Consider the following 14,590-nt stretch of genomic DNA (forward strand, 5'->3'; position numbering starts at 1 on the left):
AGTTCTTCTTCTTCGTGTTTTTTTTCCTCTTTTTTTTTTCCCGTGCCTCCCGGCGCTTGGAGAAGGGGAGAGGGAGAACCAGGGCAGTGATCCATCAGATGCTGCCTGTTTCCCCCTGACACCAGTGATTTTGGAGACACAGAAGTGTTTGTCTGCAGCACGTTGCCCAGACCCTGTGAATTCTGGATGCCATCTGAACCAGATTGTGTTCATTCTTTATTGTCAATGCTTAAATCCCTCGCTGCAACATGAAGTGTGGAACTATTACCTAAAAATATACAACAATCAGAGTCAAGACGATCAATTTTTGATGAGCTACTTGGCTGAGATATCCGGGGATTTGATCAAATACCTCTAACTTTCAATATTTTTTAAGTTGTGCGGCCTTGTGACATGTTCTTGTCTTGTTTTGTAGATTACTATAATTTGAGATTTCTTTAAATACGTACAGTCACTGACCAAATAAGAAAACGTCAGGTAAAGAGACAAAGAAAGACAGTGAGCGAGATGGGGAGGGAAAAAAGAGCAAACAAAATCATGACAGCATTTACCAGCAATTAAATTTCAGTGGCAGCTATATCCTTAGCACACTTGGTGATGGATGAGCTAACCACACTCAGTGAGACTCTCAGGAAAGATGATGAAATCCTGCTCCATCCTAAGTCTCTTGTCTCAGCGTATGATGCAGAATATTCACAAGTGGAGTAAAGTGATGCAAATCTCCGATACAGCCACTTCAGATTTTTCCATGGACATGGGGCTTGAAGCTTCATCCCTCATAGTTCCAGCACATTTAGAAGACAAACAAAGCTACTGTGACTATGAAAAACAAATTATCTAAAAAGCTGAGCTGAACTCAGTGTTTTGTTTTGTTTTTGTTTTTTTTACTTTTATATGATAGCGGTCAGCGTCTAATCCGAACCATTTTATTGTTTGCCTTTTTCTCTGTGTGAATTAAATAATAAAAAACGGCATCTGCCAGCACCAGGATACAACATAATAAGCTGAGCGGGGATGTTTACAAATCCCCCCAAATAACCCTTCACCAGTGACAGTATGAGTTATATATTCATTGAATCTTTAGTGGGAAAAACCACAAGCACAGCTAAATTCATTTTTAAAATGTAACTGCTAGGTGTGGACAATCGGGATGTAAAAAAAAAAAAAAAAGCAGGGTTTTTATAATGTTTCTTCTGCAGTATCTTCCTCTATCGCCAATGGTAATAGCAGGTTATTCAGTGCATTCATACATGCAGACTCCAGCATTTATCCGTATCCAAGGCTACTAGTATTGAACCCAGCGCTTATCAAAATAGGCGCTCCCGTCCATATCACACAGCCAATTACACCAGACAGTCTTAATTCAATGGGCCACAGTTTTCTATTTTCTCAAAGTGGTATCACAGCGGTGTTATTTCACACGGGGGATCTGAGGAAGTAATGATGTTCATGTACATTCGCTTAATTGAGAATCTTGCAAGACGGTGTCAACAATTGTCATCTAATGCTTACTCATAATGAATTGACTCCACGGTGTGCAAAAATAAAATCAACTCCACCGACCTGTGGCCATTTACAGACAAATCCGTGATCGACCCATTGTTACGGAAATAAATTAAATTGCTGTGATGCCGCAGCTGCATTGTAATGAAGCTACAGAGCGATCACGCCTTGGAGGGTGATTGAAAGAATGACATTCATGTCATATTTGTTTCACAACATTTCTAGCAAACAAAAAAAAACAAAGGAATTATTGCAGATATCATATTTATTTAGATCAACAGCGGTGCCTCGCTAATTACAAATTGCCAATCAAATATCAGTCTTGCTTGACGATCTAATCTGGACATCTGGAGACGTTATTGTAGCACCACTGTAGCCCATCAACAGAGCACTCAGAGAGCGGCTACAAATCGTTACCCAAACTGTATTTGAAATGCTGGGAGCGTACAGTCCTGGCTAACAGATAAAAATTCAAACGCAGAGATATTCGAAAGTGCTGACACTGGGTGTCATTCAAATGCAGCTCACATGATTGTACAACAAACTAACCCTCCCTGTTTTTGCATGTGCAGGGGAGATGGAATATGCACAGCAATCATATAATAGCGGCAGACAACTGAAGAGTATGAGGGAAAGCTTCAGCACTGCAATGGGAATGCAACACTCCAGTGCTGCTGCGACTGCTGGAAGACAACAAATCTGACCACGCAGACATTTCTGACCTGCTATTGCAGTTGTACATCTACATAATTGCTCCAAAAGCAATCACAATACCCACTTCAATAAGGCAAAATTAGTAGAAATACAAATTGCATGCACATTATAAATACAATTTTTGCATTTTACAGAGAATAATATATTGAGTGTGTTTTCTCTTTAGGCATATGGCGCCACATGAAAAACACCATACATAAAGAAACTGGAGGGTTTTATTCTCTAGTTGTCAGCGTTTTAAGGAGTATGTAGGTCATGATGGCACACTATCAGAATACTGAGAGAGAGCAAGCCTTATTAAAGAAACATCAATCTAAAAATTCACCAACATTGCACTGGTTTCTCCATTTCCAGGGGTGAAACTTGGAGAGTGTGCTTTGTCGCGATTGGCTGAGGCCAGCTTCTCAATGCGCACTGCTCTCCGCTGGAAGTCAAAGATTGCTGACCTGTATACCATTACACTGACTCCGAGGTGCCAGTTTTACACTCTCCAATGGTCTGATATTCAATTTTTTCTTCTCCTTCACCCCGCTGACAAAAGACAGACGACGTGTTGCTGCCTGGCTTCCTACATGAGCCAGCGCCTCTGCCTTGTCCCCGCCATCGCTCTTCGTCACCCGCCAGACCTGCAGCTTTCAGCATCACAGAGGTCGCGTTAGCAGAATTATTGAGGCCGTCAAGCAGCTCTACATACAAGCATAGCTGAAGCCCAACTTCCCGCTAGGCTGTCCAGGGGCCACAAAAGACCAGACCTGAAGGCTTTGGCAGGTTGAGCTATTCTGAGAAACCTCCTCCAGGGCTAATATTGCTTTGAACAACTGGAGCACAACAGCAAAAGAAATCCATCCCTAGAATTCTGGCAAATTAATGCACCATGAGGGACATACAAAAAAAAAAAAAAAACATGTAAAAACTAAAATCACTTCACAACAATATTTTAATGCGAGCGGAGCAATACATAATCATGACTTATAAGGCAAATGTGTTGTTGTGTAGTAGTTAGTAGCAAAAGGTGTTCGTAATGTCCTTTAAATATGTAACGCTTCCTGACTAGTCTTCGAATATAATGTCTATATTTCACAAGCGCTGAACCTGGGAGCCGCGCAGGTATTCACCCGGGGCAATTTTCACAAGCAGAGAGCACAATGCATTTCTATTTTGTTCTCCCTATGACAGAACTAAGCACATTTCGGTTTGGCTCTCCCCGCCAGGCTCAGCCTGGCGCACACAGGGAGAGTTGTACTGTTACAAAGTCAGGCCCACTCCTCAATCTTGCCACTTGGTCTTGACCCAGAAAGTCCACCAGAGCATGCTGAGCCATAAATGTTAATCTGTAGGTTACAACAGTGTGAAGCGGTGCTGTTCCCAGAGCTGGACCAGCAGGACAGCGTCCTGTGGCTAATGGCAGGTGGCTTTCATCTCAGCCTGCTTCGGCAAGAGAGCCGCAGCAAATGTTTGAAACAAAACCAAGAGGTGTCACGCTCTGAATCTTCGCCTTCCTTGATTTAAGCAACCCATACAGAGCTAAAGAAAGGCTTACACATCATCAAAAACAATTACCTGCTTGTCCGTTTTGTCTGTGAACACCTACACACGGCGCATCGCTACCAATGCAGTTGCACAAAGGTGCACACCGAGACGCAGGAATCAGTTGATGTTATGCACAGCACACCAAGTCATGCAGTGAGTCTACAACAGCCATGAGGCGGCTACAGCAGTTGCACCCTTGAGAAGGCTACGCTCTCCCTTCAAATCAAAATGCAATGGCAGGTATCGCATTATGCTGAGCAGATATTGGAGATGAAAAATACGATGTAAATCCATCTTTAGGCTAATATCAAATTCTATTAATATTCTCAGCTGTGGCTGAAGCTTGTTGAGGGATCCATATTTTAATAAGAAGTTTGCGAATTAAGGAAAACAATCTGTTTAATATCAAGCGATTTACAAACACACCATTGTGACTTCATAGACAGCATAAAGAGCATACAGTCCTGAAACTGCTCGCATCCGTACCGTGTTTTTTTCTCTGCGCAGCATACAATGTAGTTAAAGACCACAGTGGTAATGCATCAAGTGCTGTCACGAAATATCCCTACTCTAAGCACATTTCAAGAGCATGCAATCCCCTCCCCCCAAATCCTAGGGTGACTTTCAGCAAATAATTTGGCAACTTGCAGGAAAAACATTTTTTTTTTTTTTTTGTCAGGGTAAACTTTGCCTCAAGTGTCACATCGCTGTGCCAAACCCAAATAATCCCCCGATTTAAGGTCACAGGCAAATACGATAGAGGTTTCGCCATCCTGAGGCCTGGTTTCTTTAAATTTCTAAAGTACTTCAAGATCCTACGCGCATCTTGGCATGCTTTACTTCAACGCCAACTATTTATCATGATGTCTGGCTATGCTCATGGGAGGAAAGGGAGAGTGTAGTGAGAGAGAAAACAGGTGAAAGAGAGTGCAGCAGACAATAGACAGGCAGGCTGTGTGTTAATAGTAACAGATTAGAGGGCAGCAATTATGTAAAGTAAATATGACATGGAAGCGATCCGTCGAGCCCAGGGAGCTGTGGGCAGTTTGTCAGGCTGCATTAACCTTCACATGTTTGCTGTGATGTGTTGAAACAGGAGAGTCGGCTATGCTGTTTGCCATATCAAATGTTATAATTCATAAGGTCATCTTCTGAGCCACTATCTGCATCAACAAGTAATGAGAGCTCTTATAGGCACAGGTCTGTGCATCGACTCTCCCTAAATATCTCACAGATCTTAGAGGAGTAATTTTTACAGAGGGAGAGAAGTCATCTTGATTGCCCCTTAATAATCTATAAAACTGTTTAGGGCCAGTATTCACGCCGGCATTATCCCTAAAGGAGGCAGTTCTCATCACACAGAATATTAAATTCTCCACAGGAATAATGAAAGGGGAAATTACTTAAGGACATGAACATGGAGTGGCAGTGTTGTGTACACAGTTCTCCTAATATTTCTGAATTAATTAGATGATTTCAAGCTCCAAGCGCAGTAAAAACCACCTCGAGGATTTCCTGCTCTCAGCTGAATCAGAAATTGTTGTCACCTACTTTGATTAGTGGGATTGAAGGGCGATAAAGCAGAAACTGAGGCTAAAGACAACAAGGGGTCACTGCAGCAACCTCACAGATCTCAGTGCTGATTACGCAATCGCCTGCAACATTATGTACACGATGTATACCTGATAGTGGTTTATTGCCTTTCACTGTAGAGCTGTGCAAAATGTGGTGATAGCTTCGTGTTCACAAGAGCACTGTTCTCACTCCAGGTGTGCTTCTGCAAGGTGTAAACACCAAACACTTCATTTATCAGGATAGGTACATACATTCTTAGCATAGACTGTGGTGCCTGATCCGGGAAAGTGAGTTGAAATTATTATAACTGTTGTGGAAAAAAAAAGATAATACAAGCTGTTCTCATGTTCTGCTGCTCCACTACAAAACCACATCAATATCACCCAATGAGTGTCACTGTAATGCTTTTACAGGCTGGCACAAGGAAGACAGACCGTTTCTATGGTAGTTTGGAGCCGGTTTTTGTTCTTATGCGGCCCATGACACAGCCAGAGGCTGATGGGGGGAGGAGGCATAAGTCACTGCTAAGGCATGAAGTGTTGAAGATCTGTTTTACTTGACTATTCCAGCCCATGTCAGAGGAGGAATATGAAACAGAAAATGGCCTCAACTGCTGCAGTTCCTCAACAGCACTCTGGACAATATCCATGAATCAATTTAGCTGGACAGATATACTTGTCCTTCTGGGCTATCATGTGGACTCAGATGCGCGTGTTTGCAGATTGCGTACACGCTGATCCGTGCCACAGTGAAATCAGCTCAACATTTCTCTCCGGCTCATGCCAAGCACTGGGACAAGTCACCACGTTAGAAAGCTGAGACACAATAAAAGGAGGAAATGTACCCAGCTGATGTCTAAACCATTCTGTTTAATTAGGAGCACTTTCTGAGGAAATTCCACTATGACTAAAACACAAAACCAAATTACAAATTAAGCACTGAATACTCATCTAACGGCCGTCAGGCAGCCGTCCCTCTCGCCTAACACAGACAATACAACCCAAAAGTTGCCCTGCGTCCGACCCACGAGGCTTTGAATCCCAGCGCCAAACAAAACCTTCCTAGGAGGCCCCTTTCAAATTCAAACGGTCCGATGAAATTCCTCCACCTCCTTCACCTGGGGCCACAAACCATAGATTTGGTTCAGTTTAGCAAGAGTGTGTGCAGGCTCATCGACACTTGAATTATTAGTGGATTGAGCGGGTTATCTCTGCAGGTGATTTACAGCCCAGTGAGGCTTTCAGGCTTTTATAAAGCATTTTATGTGCAGATAAATTCACTTACTGGAGCAAAGCCATCCCACAGTGGCAGCTCTTGGTCGGCTGTCTTGAGGACACTGAGGTGAGAGGTGACGGAGGCTGGGAGGAAGATTATGTTCTTATTGTCATCACTGAGGAATAAAATGACTTAAACTTAACCTTCAGAAAGCAGCAGCACAACCCATTAATTTCCCACCCGAGAGCTAATTTGGAAAGCACAAAAAATTAGGTGACTTGTACAAATTGCATCTTTCTGAATGCTGAACTTGAGGTTATGATGTATTCCCCCAAATTGGACCCGTTCAGACACGCTTACATCCTGCTCAACACTTTAACTCATTACAGCAGTAATTCTAAAAATGCACAGGGCACGGATCAAAAAGTATGATCTAATTCATTTAATCAAGATAGTGATGGGAAAAAGGGGGTTGGCAGCCCGGCAGGTTTCGGCTCCACGTCTTGTCAGGGGACTCGGGATATTGCAACGGAGCGTGCAGACCAAATTAGACACCATTATTGAACAAGGACCACCGATTCTGCACCTTTATTTCAATCACGCGGGTGGCTTCCATGCAAAGCCGAGGAAGATGAGAAAATACTAGCAGCGCACTGACCTGCGTGAAGCTTCAGCGAGCCTGTCCGAGCCAGAGGCACATAAACTTCCAGCGGTGCGCTTTAGTCCAAACTTGCAAGCAGCAGCGTGCGGCGTGCGTCGCGGCGCCTCTCTCACAATAGCCGCGTGTGCAATGTGGCACTGTTGAAATTCTTCACGGGCAATCTCTTCCAAGTCTCCCCCCGGAAAAGCTCTCGGCTCGGCCGTCGATACCGACCGCGCACTCCTCGGAGCGGATGGACCGCGTTGTGGCGTCAGGAGCCGCGAGCTTCGGCTGCCAGCTGCCGTGCCGAAACGCGCCTCTGCTCAGAAACCTTCCCAGTCCTCCCAGCGGCTGGGCACGGACAGCACTTCCAGCGATGCGGTTGTCCCACCCCCACACCCCTTTTCAGGAGGTGCCACGAATGTTTCCCGTCGGCCGGCAAGCAGTGCGGGATGTGCGCACTGTTGTGCTTGCAGAAAACTCACTCGGTCAGGATGCGGAGGCTCACCAGCCGCTCAGCTGCTCTTTTGTCCGAGATGCACTTGTCAGCTGATAAACTGCGCATCCCGTCGCCTTGCTCAGCGTCGCATCTGCTCTGCCTATCAGCACCGGTGCTGTGGTGGAGGCCGTAAATAAAAAGGAGGGTCAACTATGACCTCCAGCTGGTGTGCAACATGCAGCTGCACGTGGGAAGCGAATTAGTTCCATTATTCGAGGAAAAATATTTACCTTAAAGGACCTCACGTTAACTTTGACTGTATGAGTTTGATCCCACTTGTCAAAGGACTCAATAAGTCAGTTAGAGGCTGGAAAAATATCCCCACAAACGAAATATGACACAGTATGTGTGGCTGTGCTGAGCTCCAGCCCACCTGCCTCTGCCTCCTCTCTTTTGTATGGAGAAGCCCCTCATTAAGCTTACCTATGGTCGCACGCGCTGCCACATAATTGGCCAGCTCTCAAAACCTCAAATTTCTCACCTTCAGTCTGACAAAGGGAAGGCAAAGGCAGACTGATGTAAACAAACGCGTTATTTCTCACAGAAGACCAGCAGCTAGGGGTTATTCAAGCTGTTAATTAAACTGTTAGACAAACAGGGAGGCCTGAACGACTCGCTGTTCAAATGAAAGCGTTGCAGTGGAGTAGGGCTTGATTCATATTGTTCTGCTCTGGCCACCATCTGCAGTGCAATTGATCAATTGCAGCAGGGACGTGGAATAAATACACACAGTTTGAGTTGTGTCATCAAGAAATGTTATTCTAATGAACATCATTTAAGATTTTTGCCCCATCTCTCACACTGATATGAAGCAGAATACGAGCTTGCTTTTGAGGGCTGTGACAGGCCTCTAGCTGCAGATTTCATAGCCAGAATTAAAGTTCTTTAGAGTTTTGCAAGTGTGAAAACCTCATCTCGATGAGCTCCAGTTACAGAGATAAGTGCACTTGCCTTCCGGCCATTTTCCGTCCCGGTCTTAAACCAAAAACCACGTTTGCTTTGAATCGGCTTTGTGATTGAAGAAAACATGTGAGACACTATCTCGTAGGCTTCAAATGATAGCATTTAGAGGATAGACCACAGAAAGCAGAGTTTCATTAATTACAAAAGCAACAGCCCGCTAATCCCACTAGAAAGGCATTTTGAGGCAAAGTCGTTCTGGTTCTGAGGGAGAGAGAAGATAGAAAGGCTAACAATACCAGTGGTAGATCACAGACCTTCGAGCTATGGTCTGCAGGCCCCATGGCTCAATAGGGGGCCAACTACTGCAGCTCTGACTGGGCAATTTTTTTTTAAAATCCCCTTCCTGAATTTACCCCACGTCCGACCACATGCAGTGATGAAGTTATCACTGAGGACAGCTTTTCTCCAAGCAAAATCAGCCCTGGCCTTCGATGCTTGATTCTTCTATTATACCCGGAGCACATCAAAAACTCGCCTCCATCAAATGGCATTATCTGCATGAAAGGCAACTGCCCAACAATCCATCTCCAACTCTACCATTCAATCTTCAGTCAAGGGCATGCAAAAAAAAAAAAAAAAAGAAGGGAAAGAAAGAAAGGACATAAAAAGGGAGAGGAATTTTCTGTAAGGGCCGCTGAAGCCAATACCCCTCCTGCTTCCGTCCCTTTTTCCTCTACTTCAAGTCTAACTACTTTTTTCCCTCCTCTGTAATATTCTTGGGGGCTTTTCAGAGAAACTGTACGTGGAAGTTAGTTACTAAGCAACATATTCACACATTTTATCCACAGAAAGGTTCTTTTAAGTTCAGTACACCAGAGGGTTAATGATAGATTAACAGTCCTTCACTTTCTTGAACCAAAGAAAACAGATCATTCTTTCTCACAAAAAAAATGCTCTCTTACTACAACACATCTTTAGGTTCCATCTTTGATACACAGTTCCTTTTTGTGAGACCTTCAGCGAGGCTTTCGTTTCTCCCAGTTACACTTGCCATGCGAGTCCATGCAGTCAACTGTGCCCTCTATTGGAGGCCAGTCACTTTCAACAGCCAGATTCAAAGGTGTAATGGGTATTCATACAGTAGCTGGGTTATGCATGATGAAAGGAGCACTGAAAGGATTCGAAACTTGAATATGAGGTAGATGTGAGGATTCGACAAAAAAAAAGAAAAGAAAAAAACTACTTTATATCAAACAAATGGCCCACAGACATGTTATAGATTGATGATAGAGTTTCTACACAGGATACATTTGTATCAGCACGAACACGCAGCGCTTGATTCATGCGTCCTGTAGCGCGGAGCCTTTTTTAGACTCGTAGATTAAAGTCAGGAACAGTCGCTAAAATTAAATGCAGGAACCTACAGTATTTGCTGCATTTGCTTCCTGGTTTGCAGGGAGCGTGCCTGGATACACAAAACATGAACCAGAAACTTCACCATTAAAGCCCAAGAGCATAGCATACATTAAAGAATAAAAGCCTGTATCTCTCTCCAGCGCCGTATGTTTTACACATGTTCAGTATCAGCAGAGAAAACAGATGGGCCACACCACGGGGACGGAGAGACCTGTGGACGTTATAAAAAAGCAACATTGACAAATTATGCATACACTCCCTTACTCGTCCTGTGCACGCAAGAATTTGTCCCCAAGGGGTCAGACAGCGAGTGTGATGTGTTCAAAATTGTGTCTTGTCTTGTGTGATGTATGTTAAAAAGCAAAAGTAACAATAGATGTGCACCCGGTATATGTGCAGTGCATTATATGCACCCTGCAAGGGCTGTTGCCTTTTGTTAGGCTAGTATTGTGTTAGGCAAACTAAACGGACATGTATAAAGGGATTGGACAGTACTTCCCTTTTCATGTGGAAATGAATCCCTTCCAAAGGGACAAAACAGCTTTCACCCTTAGTTATACAGTGAGGATTTTAGGGAAGCACCTTTTTTCCTTTACATGTGAGGGAAAGGAAAAAGGAAGTAAAGCAAACATTTATTGCGCAAAAAGAACGTTTGTTTATGTAAATACAAACCGTTACTAAAGGTGGGAATATTTCAGGACAAAAATGAAGTACTAGCTTGTGCAAATGAGTCTTGGATTTATTCAGAGGACCAAAATCTTTCACAGTCGCCTACAGTAAGGGAGGACGGAGATGGATGCCTCTCTGCCAAGCTGTCAAATCTCAGAGGACACTTTGAAACAAGATGGGAGGGCCTTGGTTTTCTTCTGAGGCCATTCTCTGAACATTTATATTTATTGTAGTGGGTCGCCATGGCACCACCAAGTCTAAAGAGGGAACTAGACTACCTGAGAAACAGGACAGCTAGAAAACAATTTCCAGGCTCATGAAAGCCAATTAAAAAGATTCCTGCATTATTTTCATAATTATAAAACCTAATCTTAGTCCTAAAACCCTAAACCTCAAAAAACAAACTCAACCTTTGGCTGACAAAAAAACATTTTTGACATTTTTGCTTCTGAATTTGTCAAGGACGAAAAAAAAAAAAATCTGTCCACAATTTATTTTTTGAACTTGCTGTTGATAAAAGAAACCCACAACTCCTGCTGACCGAAATGGACTTTTTCAATATATGGCTCAAAAAGGATTTACAGTAAAATGAACTACCTTTTGAAATATCAAACAGGCTCAGTGTCGTTCTAAATTTTTCAGATGGATGGACAGCCTCAAAGGGAAGAGACATGTGGTAAATCAAAGCTAGTGGTGGGAGACCTCATGAACTACATGCAGTTAATTTGAAAAGATTAACCGGGAAGCAAAGGGGGCAGCGCCCAGAGATAAAACACACTTTTTCTGAGCATGTGGGGTATGACAGTCAGCAGCAGAGCAGACGGGGGCTGTTTTATTTACTTGTTAAGTAAGTTACTGGGTAGCACAGTGACACATAACTTCATGTCTGAGTGTGGATTTACAGTAGAGAGGGTAAAACATGTTTTTATTTCAGCCAGTGGAAAAAAAAGACATGTACAGTGTATTTCTTTATATGATAGCTTTGGTAAATGCAGCCTATTTACATCTACAGTGATCGAAAAAAAGGCAAATGTTAGATTAGTTTTTCTGCTTAATTGTGCACATTATATAACTCGGAAATGTTGACCTAGACTGGCTCGCTGCTTTGTTGAAAACTATTTGCGTATAGCTGCAACAGTTATACAGCAACACTGGCACAAAGGGCAGAATCATGAAGCAACCGTGTGCAAGCACTATCCAAAAGCACGACAGGAAAACGCTACTTGAATTTAAAAAATGCTTCATAACATGGCAGTAAACATTTAGAGCTTCATTACAGAGAAGAAAAAGTCAACGCTGGCGAGGAATCGGTAACTTCTGCCGAACTTCCTACGAGTCACAAGTTCACTGGTTTGAGTTGGATAAAGTTGGTGGTCGTCCAGTTTGAGGACTGAAGTGTTTACCTGGTCACAAACACACATCCCTTCCTGTCAGTTTGTAAACAACACAGACGTCTTCAAGTGGAGTGTAAGACACCGAACAGCTGCTGTTGTCTGTCAAGGAAGTTATTGCTATTCTAGGCTATCGTAATATAATCACTGCCGTTCTGTTAATGAAGTTTGACTTTCTGTAGGTGGCCCTCTTTACTGTGTCTGTTCACAGGCAGTGGCTGCATCACTGTCTGCGCTGCACATCGAATTTGTTTTTCTATTTATTTGAAAGAAATGTCTATTTCCTGTTGCAAAATAAAGTAATAAAAATGTGCTGAAATGCAGATGTGAGTCAAGGACCAACCACTGAAGAACGGCTTACCTTAAAGCTTTAAAGAACATCGTATAATTTGAATGATGGGGATGATGCGTGTGCACAGTACAGCTAAACACATGAGCAAACGTTAGCTTATTATGTCTGGAAAAGTGTCCTGCTTGGTCATTGGTCACAAGAGGAAAAAAAGAAATATAAGGGGTTCGTAGCAACATTGTTTGTTTATGTTATGTCATTATCAGATGTTTTAAAATGCTAAATGTCAGTATTAGCTTCACAAATCTCTTTGGCCCTTGGGCTATAGTACACAGCAGCAAAGAGAAACAAGTAAAATGACTAATAATTAAGTTATTGTTGCCCTGACATCTAAAACTACACCTGTAGGTGATGGATTGACAGCAGATTAAACCCTCACTGTCACAGTAACCTCAGAGAAGAATCTGAATTATTCTTATTTAAATATAAAACCAGTTTTACCGTACACGAGACTGCAGCAGCGCGCATACACCAAACCCAACGCTGCGTGTACTCGTTCCATGTATTTCTGTCTGCCTGTTCCTGCGCTGCAGGTGAGGTCCTTCATGTCTGCGCTGTGTGTGCTGACTTTATTTCCACTCTCCCATTGTTGAATTGTACCAAAGGCTGTGTCAAGCCCTTCGTAGCTTTTTTCTTTCAAGACTAAAGATCAATACCTGGGTCCTATTCAATGCTGAAATAAGCAATACGGTGTACACATGTCTGTTTGATTGCAACATATTTCTTTAAGTCGCACCATAATGAAAAACTACATTTTCTGCAATCTCTACAGCTGTTGGCCAAAAATCAACAAGCATATTTTCATGTATTTTAACATCAAAATCTTATGAGTGATTTAATTGTAAACCGGGAAAAATATATGAAAATTAAAACCAGTAATATCATTACAGACTTCTAATCAATCCAACCACTGGCTGTTTGTATTAAGCACCTTTTTGTCTTGTTATTTTTTCTTTAGAAAGAAATTGTACCGAACAGATTTAATCTTGCTTTTATCCAAGATTACTCATTCTTGCTTTGAATCACAAATTACAAGGTTAATTTTCACGCTGTTCACCAATTATTTTATTTATTTAGGAAAACACATTAAAACAAGTGGCTGCTTAACTTATTAGAATATAATATTAGAAATGGAACTGCACTGTAATCTCACTGATATTAAAAAACACTAGGGGCCACCTGTTTTCTTCCATCTCCATCAAACCAACCTCTTCCTAACTGATATGAAATTGGTTTATGGATGCGGATCACACCGTCCTGCTGTACCAACGTCCTGTTTCAATCAGGGGCCAGGGCTGCCCCATCCCCACCAGACCCTGAATATAACAGATAACTATCTGGCCGAATGAAATTGGGGCAAAGTTGCATCTTTTGATAACTTTCTCAGCAACAGCAGTTTGAAGTTTACTACTTAATGCAATGCTGCCATTTGATTGGTTTAACTGTTTTTGCTTCTCCGGCGAGACTCTGCCCCCTTCAACCAATCCAAAGCATTGTAGACACACCCCTGATTTCAACAAGAAATATCTCACATTAACGAGGCAAGATCCTCTCACAGAATCACACATAGCCACACCTCTGCATCACACTCAGAGATGTGCAGAAATTCTTCTCTGGAAATGTTGGATAACAAGGCCTTTTGGTACCAGAGGCTGTTTTTAATTGGCTTTCAGTTTAAAAACACACTCCCCCAGAAAAAAACACCTCTGTTTCGCCTTCCATCTGGGAATAAACAACTTCCCTTTGTTAGGTTTGTGGTGGTAATGATAAATAGGATGAAAACTCAGAATTCAATCGTGTGTTTGCAGCAGTAAAACTTTGATTCAAACCTGAACAAACGCTTATGATTATTACATAGTCCCAGTCTGTCCTCTCATGTAAGGGACTGTGTGAAAAAAACATGACATGTTCACATTTTTTTTCACACATTTTACAGAAGTTCTGCTTTCTGTTAAGATGCAGATCCCTCAGTACTGGTTTGAATTAATAAGCACATACTATCATACACAATACAAAAGCCTTGAAATAGTTTGTAGTGCAGGAGAGAATTCAGCCTGCACGAATTCAAGTCTGAACCGACACAAGATCATCTTGTAACAACATCCTGCTTTACCAAACCAGCAGCTGCACTGCCAAATTCCTTGTGCTGTAGTAAAGGTAAAAGTGATTCTGATCTAATGTTAGCT

Source organism: Chelmon rostratus, chromosome 9 (assembly GCF_017976325.1).
Source record: "Chelmon rostratus isolate fCheRos1 chromosome 9, fCheRos1.pri, whole genome shotgun sequence".
Lineage (NCBI taxonomy): Eukaryota > Metazoa > Chordata > Actinopteri > Chaetodontiformes > Chaetodontidae > Chelmon > Chelmon rostratus.